The following is a 17,739-nucleotide window of genomic DNA, read 5'->3' as shown; positions in this document are numbered from 1 at the left end:
CTATCCTTGTTTCTCTTTCTTGAGCAACCATCTGGCCTACTCACAATGTCTGTCTCCATGTAGAGTGATCCACGTTCATGTGTGAATGTATGTCTCTTTCACCGTTAAGTATATTTTTTGAATATTTACCACTTTGAATATTTACCTTTATAGGGCCAAGAACTTGGTTTAGAACTCAAGATACTCAGGCACATATCAAGTCTACTGTTAATCTAGTCAAAGGTAGTTTTCAATTTAGAAACTCCATTTCATCTCTATAAGTTCAGTTTGAATATGTTTACATTTTCCATATCTTTCTTTGATTTGTTCACCTATTCTTTTTTTTTAAAACATACAGATGAACTATTACAATGTCCTCATCCACTTATTTTGCTATTCTTGTCATTTTCAGGTATATTTATATTAAATGATTTTTCTCTCAATTATGAATTGAATTTTTCTTGCTTTTCACTATGCCTAATTTTTATTAAGTATTCAACATTATGAATCTCACATTGCTAAATTCTGGAAGGTTTGGTGGGTTTCTTGCATGTCTTTAAACATTCAGAAACTTTTCATAGAAGTTCAATTATCTGGAATCAAGAAAGAATCATTTTTGACTGCTTTATACCCATATTTGAAACTGATTTGTGCCCTAGAGCAACCTCCACCCAGGGAACAGAGTCCCCAAATTCACATGTTCAAAAGGAGAAGAGTGAAACAAAGAAAGGACAATCTGAATCTCAATTCTCAATTTAATGGAACACATCAAATTGGTTCAGTCTCACCTTCTTCTACTTCAAAAATAAATAGCTTCTGGTTAAATTTATTCCCAGATATTTCATGCTTTTCTCTGTTATTTTGAATGGTAGCTTGTTGGTTAGATCTTCTTCCATCTTGCGGCCATTTGCATACACTATGGCTGTTGATTTTTGTTCATTTATCTTGTATCCTGCCACTCTGCCAAATTCTCGTATGAGTTCTAGGAGTCTTTGTATTGAGTTTTTGGTTCTTCTATGTAAAGAATCATGTCGTCTGCGAATAGTGAAAGCTTGACTTCTTCATTTCCAATTTGGATTCCTTTGATTTCTTTGTCTTGTCTTATGGCTTCTGCAAGTACCTCTAGGACTATATTGAATAGCAGTGGTGATAGTGGGCAGCCTTGTCTTGTTCCAGATCTCAGTGGGAAGGGATCCAGTTTTTCTCCATTTAGTATGATGCAGGCATTGGGTTTTTCATATATTGCTTTGATTATATTGTGGATTGTTCCTTCTATCCCCACCCTGGTTAGGGTTTTTAACATGAAGTGGTGTTGAATTTTGTCGAAGGCTTTTTCTGCATCTATTGATACTATTATATGGTTTTTGTCCAAAAAACTCAAAAAACAAATAGAACAAGACCTCGAAAGATGGAACATCATCCCATGCTCCTGGATAGGCAAAATTAATATCATCAAAATGTCTATATTACCAAAAGTAATATATCCATTCAATGCAATCCCAATCAAATTACCCACAGCATTCTTCATTGAACTGGAAAAAATGATACACAGATTCATCTGGAAACACAAAAAACCACGAATAGCCAGAACCACTCTGAAGAACAGGAACTTAACAGGGGGAATCACAGTACCGGATCTATGGACATACTATAGGGCAGTGGTCATCAAAACAGCCTGGTACTGGCACAAAGATAGAGAGGAAGATCAGTGGAACAGAATAGAAACAACAGATGGAAACCCACACAGATACAGTCAATTAATCTTCGACAAAAAGACAGACAACAATCCAAGCAAATGGAAAGTCTCTTCAATAAATGCTGTTGGGACAACTGGTTGATAGGCTGCAGAAACAAAAAGATAGACCCACATCTCTCACCATACACCAAGATCGAATCTAAATGGATAAAAGACCTAAACCTACATCCAGAAACCTTCAAACTTTTGGAAGAAAATGTTGGAAACACACTGCAACACTTAGGGGTAGGCCCTCACTTCCTAAAAAAGACTCCAAATGCAGTAGAAATCGAGACCAAAATAAACAGTTGGGACCTCATCAAACTGAGAAGCTTCTGTACAGCTAGAGAAACAATCAATAAAGTAAAAAAACAACCTACAGAATGGGAGAAGATCTTTGCACACTACATAGGAGATAGAGGGCTGATCTCCAGAATATACAAAGATCTCCAGAGAAACCAAAACACCAGAACAAACAAACTGCTCAAGAAATGGGCACGGGAAATGGGCAGACATTTCACAAAAGAACAAACCCAAATGGCAAACAAGCATATGAAAAAATGCTCAAGTTCCCTGGCAATAAGGGAAATCCAAATGAAGACAACAATGAGGTACCACCTAACTCCAGTAAGGATGGCACACATACATAATACCACCAACACTTGCTGGCGAGGATGTGGGGAAAAGGGAACCCTTCTCCACTGCTGGTGGGACTGCACACTTGTACAGCCTCTATGGGAATCAGTTTGGCGAATACTCAAACAACTGAAAATCAACATACCGTATGATCCAGCAATAGCACTCCTAGGGATATATCCAAAACATCTCCTACACAAGAAACCAACATGCACGCCTATGTTCATAGCAGCACTATCTACAATCGCAAAAACCTGGAAGCAACCAAAATGCCCATCAATAGAAGACTGGATAAGAAAGCTATGGTTCATCTACTCCATGGAATACTACTCAGCTATTAAAAAAAAAACGAAATGCAGTTCTTTGTGTTCAAATGGGCCCGACTGGAATCCATCATGCTAAGAGAAATGAACCAATCCCAAAAGGTTAAATACCACATGTTTGCCTTAATCTGAGATGAAAAGATGACAACTTGGAAGATAGTACCTGTATATTGTAATATTACTGCAATCTCTAACAACCTGTATCCAATGCAATAAGATAATGCGATATAATCTATAAACCAACAATTAATGTCAGAATACTTAAGATCTGCATTGAAAAACTGTAAAACCTACTATACCCACAATACGCTATGTTAACCTGTAATGGAGAGGGAGTGCAGGGAAATCTCTCAGAACCATAAAAAGAGTGAGAAAAAAGTACAATATAGCCTATCAAGACCAAATTTGGTAATTCATAGACAACAGACTCAAAGCGGCACTAAACAACAGTAAAACTACTATACCAATGCGTGAGGGGGGAATCGGGTGCGATCCTGACAACCTCTTAACAGGAGGTCATGTGCGTGGAGCAAGGGGGCACTCCAGAGTGGAGCAGGTGGTAAGGAGGAAGCTTGGATCCCAGCCATGAAGACTCTCAGACCTTCACCGCAAACTATTAATACGAGCAACAAGGACTATATCCCAACTGCCAAGGAGGCCACAGGGAATTGGATGCCCGCGGAGGCCCAGTACTCTCAGGTCACCCACCCCCACCCAGAGCTTCCGCAGGGGATGGAAGAAGTCCAAACACTACCGCGCAGAAACCAACGTCATCAGAAAGGCAACCAGAAGCCCTGAGTGGTCCGCAGAAACAGAAGAACAATAAATGTCCTTTGGGACCAGGGAGGAGAGCTTTCTCTGGTCCAAGCCTGGCTCCAACTCTGGACCCCTGCCCTCCCTCGCAATGACCATCGGGATTGCTTCGAAAACCCCTCACAGCAAACAATCATACAAACTAAAAAAAAAACTAAAATAAATAGACAAACAACAGAAAGTAGAGTTTGAAATCGGACAGGAAAGAGCTGGCATGGATTGGCTCATGCCTTGCTGGGTGGGACACAAAGATTAGTCACTCCTCACCATGCTGTTGGGGATTTTCCTGCACACCCCCCCCCAAAAAAATGTGTTCTGCACCTTAAATGTTGACAAATGTCTTGTTAGAGTTACAAGCCAGTCTAGATTATCCTAAAATCTGCCAAGATCAGCAAAATTATACTTCAACACAACAAATGGCTAAATACTAAAATGAAATAGACACGAGACAGCTGAATAGTACCTTATAGCCATTTTAAGGTATATAGCAGCCGGTCCTGTATATAAACTAAAATTGAAATGTCAGTGAGCTAATCATAGGTTGTGGTTAGGACTTGCTTTTTTTTTTCTTTAACATACTGGTTACTCAAAACCATGTCAATTCCATAATGCTACAAATTGCTGTTGATGTTATATTGGGACTCTGACTGGGATGATATTCTACCAGCTCTAACTTCGGACCAGAAATGGTCTCCCCAAGAAACTGTTCAACCCATCTGGACAATAAGTAGCTGGACTCTATGCTTGGTATATGTTTGCAAGGAAAGAATCTTGATTGAATTTGAACTGTAATACTGCATCAAGGTGGAGGAATCCACCAGGGGGGAGGGGAGGGGGAGGGAGGGGGGGGATTCCCAGAGCCTATGAAACTGTCACATAATGCAAAATAATTAATAAAAAAATAAAGGTAATCAACAACTGCCAGAGTATGCCACTCGAAGCAGCAGAGTCTGTATGATCACAGTGATGGCGCAAGTGCTTGACATCCACATGAGAGACCCATATTGAGTTCCATGCTCCAGGCCTGGCATTTGAGGGGTAAATTTGTGGGTGGGAAATCCCTGTGTCTCTGTGTGTTTCTCTGCTTTCCAAAAAAGCAAAAATAAATAAATAGTTAAAAAAATAAAGATTGCTTTTATATTCTAGAACTATCAACAAACAATGAACACAGTGTTGGCTTGCTGCTGCTATGCACTGTTAGACATTATCTCCTGCAAACTGTTTGCACAGCCATCTTTGCAAGGCAGGGCCTCTGCAGTGCCAGTTCTGAACCCTTGCAATGATTCCCCACATCTTCCTTCTGATTCCAGCCTCTCCCTGCACACTGGGTTTACTGTTCTCCTGAAGGACAGACCTAAATCATATCCCCTCACTAACAACCAACAGTTAGTGGGAATTCCTACCCCTACTTCTTTCTGACTGTACACTAATTCCATACCTCCCCCCACAAGAAAGCTAAGAGTGGACGGAAAGAAATGTATCACTTCCTCCAATTAATTGCTTAATTTACGTAATGCTATTAGGATATACGTTTGGTCCCATTTGACAAGCACAAAACCACATACCTCATTCTCAGAAATCATGGTTTGTGATTGTCCTACACTTCTGACTTCTATTCAAACACTCAACATTTTTTCCTCCCTTGGTTTCTAAGATGTTACTCTTTCCTAATTCTTTAGTATACTTTTACCAGGTAAATCCATGTCCCTTGTGTTGACTTCTTCACTTTCATGTGACTACCTTTCTTTTTCTTTGGTCCGAATAACCTCTCCTGACCCTACATCTTCATTTCCAGGTACCCGCCTGACAATAGGTGGTTTCCTGATTGTTTAAATTGAGCCTGTGTAACTCAATCTGTCATCTTTCAACCCCCACAAGACAGTTTCGCTTGTGGGAAATGGCAACACTATTCTCTAGGGTCATCGTGAGTCAAAATTTTAGAAATTGTTCCTGACTCTTTTGCCCTTAATCCCCATGATCAGCTGCTGCCAGTTGAGATCTGTCTTACCTGTACCATCTACAGTGTACTTGCACCACCACCATGTCCTTGCTCCTCACAACCCTTGTGAACTGCTGAATAAGCCTCTACCTCCAGCTCTCTCCATTCTATTCTGCCTTATACAACCCTGCTTGATTTATACTCACAGAGAGCTCCTTTTTCATCTCTGTCCCCAATGCATTCCCAGGAGTACACTAAATTAAACACCAATTCCTCTGCTAGCATAGAGGTTCCACCTCGTCTTTTTCCACCAATCTACATTTCTAGCTCCCCCTCCCACTAATTCCTAGATGTCCCCTGTGTCTCAGAGTGCTTCTTTAGTCTTTAACAATGCATCGAATCCTTGCATCCTGTGCCCCCTCTGCATGGGGCATTTTCTAGATTTATTAATTTGAAAAGCAGAGAGACCAACAGGGAGAGATCTTCCATCTGCTGTTCCACTTCTCAAATGCTGGGCCAGGCTGAATCCAGGAGACCAGAACTTGGAGTCTTCCACATGGATAGCAGGAAGGCAGTAAATGAGCCATCCATTGCTGCCTCCCAGGGTGTGTGTTGGCAGGAAGCTAGACTGGAAACAGAGCCAAGTCTTGAACTAAAACACTGCAGTGAAAGTCATGAGCAACTCAAGCTGTATCTCAATCACTGGGACAATTGCCTACCTACAGGGTAATTTTTCATTTGCTCCTGTGAACCTGGCACAATAGTGCTTACCCTGTGGTGACTTCACAGCCCTTCAAGGTGCCAGTGCTGTGGCAGCCTCCTACAGTTATTTCCAGCAATTTCCTTCTGATTTCCTCTACTTTGATCAAAAGTCCAATTCGATCACATTGCCCTGGTTAAAATCCTGCAGCGGATATTCAGTCCTAGAGTTTTAACTGAAAATTTCATAACACATTAAGTCCCACACTTTTCCTACCTCAGCACCCCCTGCATCCCCGACCCCACTTCCCTCTGAAGCCTATGATACAGTCACACCCAATTACACTTGCTTTCCAAACTTTCCCATTTCCAAAGCTGGATGTGCTCTCTCTCCCAACTCCGTGCCCGAGTCCCACCCTGCCATGATGCTGCCAAGGGAAGTCCTTCTCTTTTAAAGATAAGATCAGCAACTTCTGTCTCAAAATGCTGGGCCAAGCTTCCTCCCTGGACAAAGCAGTTGCTATCCTAACCCTCTTTTCATAACCTGTGTGTCATAGCCCTAAGCTCCCACTGTAGTCTGCTACATTAAAAAACTATGAGCTTTTTCTTGTCTTCTGGTTGAGCTTGGGCCCTTTTCACAGCTCTCTCACCAGTACATGTAGATTATAGAAAATACCCTAAAAGAAGTATACATAACATGCAGGTTCCTAGGGGAGAAGGGCATTCCTAAAGATGGAATTCTTTTACTCATTTATACATTACTCTCTAGCCTATCACAGGGGACTCTGTACTGTTCTCTGTCAGTCTTCCCTAAAGTGTGATTATTCCTGTGCCTTCTCTCAGCAGTTTAGGGCTCATGAGGAAAGCTGCTGGTCTTGGAAAGAAACCGTTTACTTTTCTCTGGGCAATGGTAAGCTCAACGCAGTAAATTCTTGATCTTGAGAAAGCTCTGTTTGGTGTGTATTTTGGGTTGGTAGACTTAAGTTTGGACTTAGAATAGGGTGAGAAGAATGAGAAAATATGCTTCTGAGTCGACTGATTAGGTTCCCAACCTAATTCATACCCAGTTGCTCTTATTCGAGTCCAGTTCCCGATTAATACTGCCTAGAAAAGCCATGGAGGCTGGTCCAAGTATGTGGGCTCCTGTCACCCACATGGGAGACAATGATGAAGTTTCTGGCTCCTAGCTTTGGCCTGCCCCAGACCCAGCTGTGTGACCATTTGGGAAATGAAGCAACAAAAGGAAGATCTATTTTTCTTTCTCATTTAATTTCTTTCTCTCATTCTGCCCTCCAAATAGGTAAATAAATAATTTTGAAAACAATAATAAATGGAGCTGGTACTCTGACATAGAGTACAACTGCCACCTGCAATGTCAGTATACCATAAGGGCACTGGATTGAGTACAGCTGCTCAGGACTTCTGACTCAGCCCCCTGCTAATGCGCATGGGAAAGCAGTGGAGGATGGCACAAGCTTTCAACTTCTTTTAAAAATTGCATATGTAACCCAGAAATTGCTCTGCCAGCCCAGAGAAACAAACCCAGATATCACACACAAATACACAAATTATATAAACATATATGATATACATAAAGATGCATAAATTATGTATGTATATCTTTTGTGCATTCACGTATGTATTTGTGTGTTTGTGGAATTTGTAGACCAGTTTTATATATTTATGAATGTGTACTCCAGTTTTATTTTCAAAACTGGAAAAAATCCAGATGACCTTTGATAGGTCAACAGTTTGCATCCATGTCATTGAACATCACAGAGGAATAAACTCTGAATGCATTCAACAAGCTGAACAGTCCCTGGCATTTAGTCCAGCAGCTAAGATGCCTGACGCACAGGAGTATGCCTGGAGTATCTGGGAAGCCTACAGTCACGGCAAACATTGTGGCATAGCAAGTTAAGCCACTATGTGGATGGCCTACATCCCATAACCAAAGTGCCTGGACTTCAGTTCATCTCTGTTTTTATCCAGGTTCCTTCCTATACGTGGCTTCCTTCCATCATTGTGGGAGATGTGGATAAAACTCCTGCTTCCTGACCTCAGCCCAGTGCAGTCCCAGCTGTTACAGGCATTTGGGAAGTTAACCAATGAATGGAAGATCACTTTCTTCCTCTCATTTTGTCTTTCCTCCTCTCTGTTATCCTATCAAATAAAATAAACAAAATAGGAAAAGAAAAACCCTAGTCACAAATCTGTAAAACAGAAAGTAGGTTCATGGGCAGCTTAAAGCTGGGAGCATGAGAGGGTAAGAGTTGGTGAGAAATATCTAAAACATACAGTTTTATTGTTTTCGAAAGGATCTAAATATCCTTTTTACAAATTTATTTATGTACCTGAAAGTCAGGGCTACAGAGCTGGTTCACTTGCACGATGGCGACAACAGCCAGCACCAGGCCAGGTCAGTGCCAGGAGCCAGGAGCATCCTCCAGGACTCCCACGGTTTAAAGGCAGTTTAGGGCACCAGTGATGCAGTGGTACCGTTGCTGTCTAGGTCTCATACAGGTGAAGGTTCAGGTCCTAACTGCTGCAATTCCAATCCAGCTCCCTGCTAATGGCCTGGAAAAGCAGCAGAAGATGGTTCAACTCCATGGGTCCCTGCAGCCAAGTGCGAGTCCTTGATGTAGAAAGGGTGGCGTTCTGGCAGAAGAAGTGACATTTGAGCAGAAACATGGATGATGTGGTAGGGCGTGCATGGCATGTAGCTCACGGTTAGCAAGACAAATCTAGTCGTGGTTCTTCTAAAACAGATGCTTATTAATTCTTGATTCCCTGTTTAATTACTAGAGAAGTGAATCCTTAACCAAATTTCTTTATATTTCAGCCAAAAACTTGAAGGATTTGGTTACAAGAAAAGAATGCATCATAGTTGAAACTCGCTCTTTCATTCCTCTGTCCTTTGATATGCTCCTTAAAGTATATCTAGTTCTCAAAAGGGAAGAGAAAAGAAACACTGGTAATGAACACAGCAATTAAGAAATGTATCCCCTGGAAATTAACCCCCTTTGAGCTACTGTGATATTGGCCTTTTCCAGATTTGGGCCCAATAAAGTATGTTTGCTTCTCCCTGAGAGGATCTCTCTGTGTAAAATCATTTGACTTTGTCTGGCTTCCCAACTCCTCCTACGAAACTCATTCAATAATCAGATCAGAGCAGGCTACTCCTTTTCAATTAACTCTCTTTCAGACTTGATCATTATCCTTGTCTTCATTTATGCTTAACGCTGCTCCCTGTGGAGATGGGCAGCTGGTTATTCTGTCCCAACTCAGATAAACCTGGTTAACAAAATCACCTCCCTTGTGCAAATCTGCCCAACACTTTCAGCTTGAAAGGCCCTTGTCAAACTAGCACCCAGTGCCATAACCCGGGGTCCCAAATGCTAAGCCTCATTTAGCCCCCAACACTGCACCATCACACTGAGTCACTGTGGACAAAGCACACAGTACATGAGAAGCTTTGGAGCCATTTGCTTCTCTTGAGGTTTAATCCCATTCAGAAAATGTTAACTGAACAAACATTGTAGGTCTAAGGAAACAGGTAGTCAATCCTAGGACAAATTTGCCCAAAGGTTTTCTTTGGAGACAACAGGACTTGTTCTGGGGTAGTTTCAGGTTTCTAGACTAATAAATGCCAAGTCCATAGTTATATTGGATTTTGTTTTGCTTTTTTAAAACCATAACGAGAGGGAAACAAGGTAGAGAGGAAGAGATAGAGCTCCTACCCTGGCACACTTTCCAAATGACTGTGAAGGCTATGGTTAGATGAAACCAAAGCCAGGAATTAGGGATCCAGATATCACATAGGATAACAGGAAGCTGGAATGAGGAGCACAACTGGGACATGACCCTAGATACTGTCATATGGAATACAGATGTCTTAACTATGCTAAACACCCACTCTTTCAAGAAACTTTTTTTTTATTTATAGGCCAATGTTTTGTGAGGCAGTTTCAAGTAATTAACAGAGAGGGGAAAAAGAGATTTTGAGAACTAATAAATCCCAAGTTCCATATAAATATCTACATCAAAAGATAGGAGCTGACACTTCCTGTTCAATTCAGAAAATTGTGTAAAATGAATAAAGATTTATCCATAAGAAAGGCCATTCACTACAATTCTAAAAGTCTTTCCCTAATTCCTTCTGCTTCTTCTTTCATGGTTTTGAGCCACCCTCTCTTGACTTCAAAAGTGATTTGCCTGGACTTCTAAGTTCACATTTTTTGGATGATAAAGGGAATGGGGCCAAACTATCAGCCTTCTAGCATGGTTTGTGTGAGGTCTATTATACTGAGAGTTCTACCCGTTTATGCTAATGTGAGCCTGATTAGGCATAGTCAGATATGGACATATCATTGTCTGTGAGAAGTTATAAGCTTTTCAAGATGATTGTTTCCTAGTTTCTCTCTGTTGCTCATGGAGGCAATGAAGGACTGTTTAGTTCTCACCTACATACGTTAAGTTTGCACACTAAGTCCTAAGAAGGGTTGGTAGACACCATGGAACGTGGCCATGCACTCTGGAAAGGCATTAGCATTCATCCCTGAAAACTCACTGGTGGGCTCACAGGGCTGAGATCACCAATAGCACCCTCCCCACAATGGTCAGAAAATCAGAATCAGACATTGAGTCAACAGTTAAACTACAAGGAACTGATTTCATAAAGGGAAAAAAGTTCTACTAGACAAATTTCAGAATATCCAATAGCTTAGAAGCTAAGACCTCAAGAGACGGAATTGTCTAAAAAAAACCCTTGGGTAAAACAGCTTATTGCTAGAGCTCTGGACAATGCTGCCAGCCAGCCTCCAGAGGGAATTTAATACACAAAAAGTTGTAGGCCCACTGACACAAAGAGTGGAACACCTACAAATCTAAATGTGTTCAGTGGAGCATGCTAAAACATTTCCCCTCTGCAGAGTATGACGGAGAGTCACATTTGGAACTTGGACAGGTTATGATGGTTACCAAGTCAGCAGAATTTTCAACATTCACTCATTTTTTTCAATGAGCTCCTTTCTGATCACTTATGAGATAATTTACACATAGACATCCTGGGTTATGGCAGTTTTGGGGTAGTTACATCTTTTTCCCAAATTTTTCTTAATTTTGTGTAATCCATCACTTATATCCTTCCCTGAGTACTCATTCTGCTTGTTTGTATCATTCTTGCTCTGAAACTCATTCTGTGCTTTTCCATTGCTATAAAATCCAAGCATGTTTAACACAGCTTTTTGAAGCTCTCAACAATTTCTCTTTCAGATTCTTTTTCCAGCATTGTCAATGATAGTCATCCATTCTTTATTTTTTTTGTAAGATTTATTCATGTTTATCGGAAAGACAGATATACAGAGAGGAGGAGATTTTCCATCTGCTGATTCACTCCCCAAGTGGCCACAATGGCCGGAGCTGAGCCAATCCAAAGCCGGGGCCTCTTCCGCGTCTCCCGAGCGGGTACAGGTTCTCAACTGCTTTCCCAGGCCATAGGCAGGGAGGTGGATGGGAAGCGCGGCTGCTGTGATTAGAACTGTCACCTATATGGGATCCCAACACACGCAGGGTGAGGATTTTAGCCACTAGGGTACCGCACCAGGCCCTGGAGTCATCCATTCTTAAGCGTAAGTGGCACACGTTTTCCTGGAACAATCCAGGCTTTCTCACTGCAGATCATGCATGCTCTTTGGCTGGTTCCCCCATCTCTTTGTCCAAGCCAACTCCTCTCCATCCTCCAGATGGCAGCCTAGAGTTTATTGTTCCCAGAAAACATTTCTTAAGCCTCAGATTACATAACGAATCTCTTTGATATGTTCCCACAAAATCTCACGGCCACTCCATCAACATGCATTATTATAATTGCTTATTAATTTGTAATTTCTGTTTGCAAACACCTTGAGGGAAGATATTGCATGCTGCTTATATATATTTCCCAGCAAAAAGTAGAATCTGTCTTTTTTTAAAAGATTTTATTTACTTTGTTACTGAAAAGGCAGACTTACAGAGAGACAGGGAAAGATCTTCCATCTGCTGGTTCATTCCCTGAGTTTGGGCCATTCTCTACTGCTTTCCCAGGCCATAATCAGAGAGCTGGAGGGGAAGTGAAGCATTTAGGACATGAAGCAGTGCCTATATGGGATGTTGGTGCTGTCAGGTGGAGGATTATCCAATTGAGCCATCACACCCATCCCAAAGCAGAATCTCTTCAACACATAAGTGGGTGAATACAATCAGCATCCTCACTAAGAGGCAGAGGCCTGCATCCAAGTCCAACAACGTTATGATTTAGCACCAGTTAACCTTTAGTAAAATATAAATTCTCTATAGAAGGAAACACAGAAGTAGACGAAGTAGACATATCATCCTCCGCATAGAAGCCAGGTGACCTCCCTGGAACTGCAGGGTACTTGAAGGAGGCTTGACCAGACTCCTCAGTAGCTGCATATACCAATGGCAGTAGGGTGCACTGGGCTGCTCTAAAGCACATGCAGGGCAAGCAACCCTGCCACTCTGAGGAAAAAGACGATCAACAATCTCAGTGCACAAATTTTAAAAATATCTAATGGTGATGGGAAGGAGGGCATTAACACCAGGGCTACTATGAAACCATAAATCCTTGGCCAGTTTATGCCCCAGTCTGCTAAGATCCAAGTGTGTTATTAAAAACCTATCTTAATTAGACTGAACTATGCTCTTCGTTGAATTAGATTTAGTTATTAATTATTAGCACAGCTTCCAGTTGTTATCCTGTTGATTAGGATCTTCTCTGTATGTCAGAAAAAAAATGCTCTCCTTGCATGATTTGAGTCCATCCTGGGGCTGGCCTCCATTGCCCTGGTCATGTTTAGGCAAGCGCAGACTTCTCCGTCTTCCGGCAGTGTCTCAGCCCTGTTTTAGCTGGCATGCAAATGTGCAGTGTGATCCATCATGTTTTATTTAATAGAGTCGCTGAGAGAAAGGGAAAGGGAAATTGTTGTGAATTAAATGTCCTTGTCTCTTCAGGCAAGAAGATAAAAGTTCTGATTGATTGCCTAGATGGCTGGAAATGGAAGTATTAACGCAAAACAATGATTTTGTTATGTTTCTATTCTCTGGAGTGTTGCAAATGGAAGAGAAAATTTTACTCCAGAAACAGATTAAGAGAGGCTTTCTCCCTTGCCAGAAGAAGTAAATTTGGTGAAATCAGGAAGCAGCATAGCAAACCAAGGAGTGCACCCTGTACCTCTGTTTCAATCCCAGCCCTACTAAGTCCCCTTGTCGTGTATGATTCAGATTTCAAATTCCTTAAGATCCCATGCTTAAGATCTCATGTAGGAAAAACAACCAAAATGCCCAAACAAACAAGCCACTCAAGAAATGGGCACGGGAAATGGGCAAGCACTTCACAAAGGAACAAACCCAAATGGCAAATAAACATGAAAAAATGCTCAAGTTCCCTGGCAATAAGGGAAATCCAAATTAAAACATCAATGAGGTACCACCTAACGCCAGTAAGACTGGCCCACATGAATAAAAGCACCAGTAACACTTGTTGGCAAGGTTGTGGGGAAAAGGGAACCCTACTCCACTGCTGGTGGGGCTGCAGGTTGGTACAGCCTCTATGGAAATCAGTATGGAGAACATTCAAACAACTCAAAATCAACATACCATATGATCCAGCAATAGCACTCCTAGGAATATATCCAAAACACCTGTTTTATGAGAAACCAACATGAACCCCTATGTTTCTAGCAGCACAATCAGTAATTGCAAAAACATGGAAGCAACCAAAATGCCCATCAGCAGAGGAATGGTAAGAAAGCTATGGTTCATCTACTCCATGGAATACTACTCAGCTACTAAAAAAAAAAATGCAGTTTTTTTGTGGCCAAATGGGCCCAACTGGAAACCATAATGCTAAGGGAAATGAGCCAATCCCAAAAGGTTAGATACCACATGTTTGCCTTAATTTAAGATGATATTATGTTATTTTAAAACATGTTATTTTATGTATATGTTGTGTATAAACTAAAATTGAAATGTCAAAAAAAAAGATCTCACGTAGGAGATCTATGTCTTCTATAGTGCTACTAATGCTATAAAACACTTGTTCTGAGATAACTCAAGTGCAAATGCGTAAGTAGACTTGATTCTCTGGGGTATGCCACTAACCTGCTCTGCCCACTAGAATCCCGAGTTATATTAATTACAGGATTCTGCCAGACTCTGCCATTTCTCTGTAAAAATACATGGGAAAACTTTGCATGTTTTTAAAAAAATTTTTTTTAATTGGAAAGGCAGCTTTACAGAGAGAAGAAGAGGCAGAGAAAGATCTTCCATCCACTGGTTCATTCCCCAAATGATCACATCAGCCAAAGCTGAGCTGATCTGAAGCCAGAAGCCAGGAGCTTCTTCTTGGTCTCTCACGTGGGTTCAGGGTCACAAGGCTTTACGCAATCTCTACTGGCTTCCCAAGCTACAAGCAGGGAGCTGGATGGGAAGTAGAGCATCTGGGACACAAACCAGCACCCAGATGGGATCCCAGCACTCGCAAGGTGAGGATTTAGCTACTAGGCCATCGTGTTGGACCCTATATTGAAAATTCCACAATAACAAAAGTACAAGCTGTTGAGCGTCTCCACACAATGGATTAAACTTGACAATTTATCAAAATAACTTGAGCACAATTATGTACACAATGAACTGCATGTATTTTGCAACATGGCTCTGGTGTTTGTATCTATTAAGTCCTTGGTTTTAAAATGGAGGAGATCCTTAACTAAGTGTATACTTTAGAAATAACCCTATCTTATTTTAGGCAAGATCCTCCCTTTTTCCTAGTCTTGAATCTAATTTGACAAATCCCTCAATTCAATTATTTTGTTTCCTATGCTTGTAGACAGAGATATTGGCTTTTTGATGTGTCTAAGCTTTTAAAGACACACAAAGAACTCTTCATACGTGCCTATAATCACCAAAGTTTCAGAATTTGAATGTCTTTACTACAACTTTTTTTTTCTTACTTATATCTGGGTGTTAATGAAAACTAAAAAAGGTTTGATTTTCTCCAGTGTGGGTTTATGCTGCAGATCACCCAGGACATTATCTGTGAAATGGTTGCTACTCTAAAAAATTGTGTGTGTGTGTGTGTGTGTGTGTGTGTGTGTGTGAGAGAGAGAGAGAGAGAGAGAGAGAGAGAGAAGCAGGAAAGCAGGCAAAGAGTCACCAAATGCAGAAAACAATCCTCTTTTTTGAAAGCTGAGAAATAAATACCAGATTTGATACTAAAAACAACAGAGTCTGTATGATCGCAGACCATATCCAATATTACCCACTATCTCATAACGCAAATCTAAAATCAGGATACCTTTTAAAATGAATTTAAGATATTGAGCTTAAAAGTGAAAGCAGGGTGCTTTCAAAACTCACTCCAACAGATATGCTCTCTTCCAGTGGTTTTGATATATTCTTTGACATTATGTGTATGTTGACTTCTTTCATGTTATATATCTGATTCTTCTATAATTTGTATTCTTCAAAATTTGAAAGATAATTCTGTATGAATGACAAGACATATTGACTTGATAATTGTTTTTGTTCAAAACAATTATTTCATATGTTGCAATATCCATATCTTAATGCCAAGGCCCCGGAGTGTACTGGTTTTCTCTACAGCTTTAATGGTTTGTTTATTCAAATGTTGCTTCTGAATGAAAGAAATCAAATACAGAAAGTGGATATTCTGGTATAATGGGTGACACAGATGAAGTCAAATTTTCTCCTTTGGTGAAATGACTCTCAGATAATAAACAATGATTACTCTCTGTGGTCACTAAGGCATAACTATACACACACACACACACACACACACACACAGAGTAATTTCCTAGCAGAGTAAATTAACAAATGTAACTCAAATGAACTTAACTTGTTAGAGTATAGAGTTAATGAGGCTGAAATATTTGAGATTAGTTTAGGAGAGCAGGTTTGGGCAGGCTCCCAAGAACACAACGCATCCCAAATACCAGAATTTCTAAGCCATTTAGTACAAGCAAGAGTGGAAGCAGAGTCAGCAAGTGGGTCAGGGTCTACCCTCATCCATGGCAAAAGGCAGCTAGAAGAGAACAGGTGAAGCATCCACAGTTGTCATAGCTGAATATTTTATGGAAGTATGTGGAACATTTTCAAATGCATCAAGTTTGTAAGATGTATATTGACTTATATTTGTGAATTTGCACTGAGACTCTTTGTATTTTGCCTTTAATGATCTTTTTGCTCCTGATTCAGTATAATAGAACATGATATTCCCCTTTGTCCTAGCTAGTTCTAAATGTTTCTAAATAAAATATCATTACATGAAGAAGTTCTCCTAATTAAATCTCTGAGAATGAACTTGTAAATCTTTGGCTAGAAGCAGGCATTTAACATAAAAGTTAAGACATCACCAGGGGGGCCCACCTCCCATATTGGAGTACCTGGGTTCCAGTCCTGACTCGTCTACTTCTAATCTAACTTTCTGCTAATATACACCTAGGAGTTAACAACTAATGGCTCAAGTGCTTAGGCCCTACCACCTGCGTGGGAAACCTGGAGTGAGTTCTGATTCCTGACCCCTGGCTTTGGTGGTCCAGTCCCAGGCCCAGCCCCAGCCCCACCTATAGCAATTGAGTGCTTTGAGGAGGTGATTCAGCAGATGGAATACCTCTGTCTACCTGTCTCTGTCCATCTCTGCACCTTTAAAATACTCATAACTTGATCATAGATAGATATGAGAGAGAGAGAGAGAGAGAGAGAGAGAGAGAGAGAGAGAGAGAGAATGAATGAATACATCTTTGGCAAACTTCTCAAGTCAGACAACCTGTTAAAGTAACTGACTTTCACTGTTGACATATGTCTTGTTAGAGTTATAAGCCAGTTTAGACTATCCTAAAATCTGCCAAGTTCAGCAAAATTATGCTTCAACACTATGAACTGATAAATACTAAAATGGAAATAGACACGAGACAGCTAAATAGTACCCTATAGCCATTTTAAGGTGTATAGAAGCTAGTTGTATATAAACAAAAATTAAAATGTCAATGAAGTAATCACAGGATCTGGTCAAGAACTTGCACTTTTTAACATAGTGGTTACTCAATACCATGTCAATTAATTCCATAATGTTGTAAATTGTTGTTGAAGTTATGCTGGGGCTTTTAATTGACTGGGATGATATTCTGAGAGCTCTGCCTTCAGACCAGAGATGGTCTCCCCAAGAAACTGTTGAATTTATCTGGACAATAAGATGCTGGACTCTATGCTTGGTATATGCTTGCAATAAAGGAATCTCGACTGAACTTGAATTGTAATGCTGCAACAAGGTGGAGGAATCCACCACGGGGGGAGGGTACGGGTAGGGGAGGGGGGAATTCCAGAGCCTATGAAGCTGTGTCACATAATGCGATGTAATTAATTTAAAAAAAACTTATTCTACCAAATCAATCAATCAATCTTTATTTATTTATTTATTTATTTATTTATAAGTATTCAGGGTGCTTTCCCCACCCTGAACACAGTGTTATTTAGACCTGGACACATTATGTGACAGTTCTGTGCTTCAACACTTTCTCCTGAAATGCAAGAATAAAAAT

The sequence above is a fragment of the Ochotona princeps genome, chromosome 14, assembly GCF_030435755.1.
Source record: "Ochotona princeps isolate mOchPri1 chromosome 14, mOchPri1.hap1, whole genome shotgun sequence".
NCBI lineage: Eukaryota > Metazoa > Chordata > Mammalia > Lagomorpha > Ochotonidae > Ochotona > Ochotona princeps.
The sequence above is the reverse complement of the archived record's forward strand: the minus strand, read 5'-3'. Positions refer to the sequence as shown.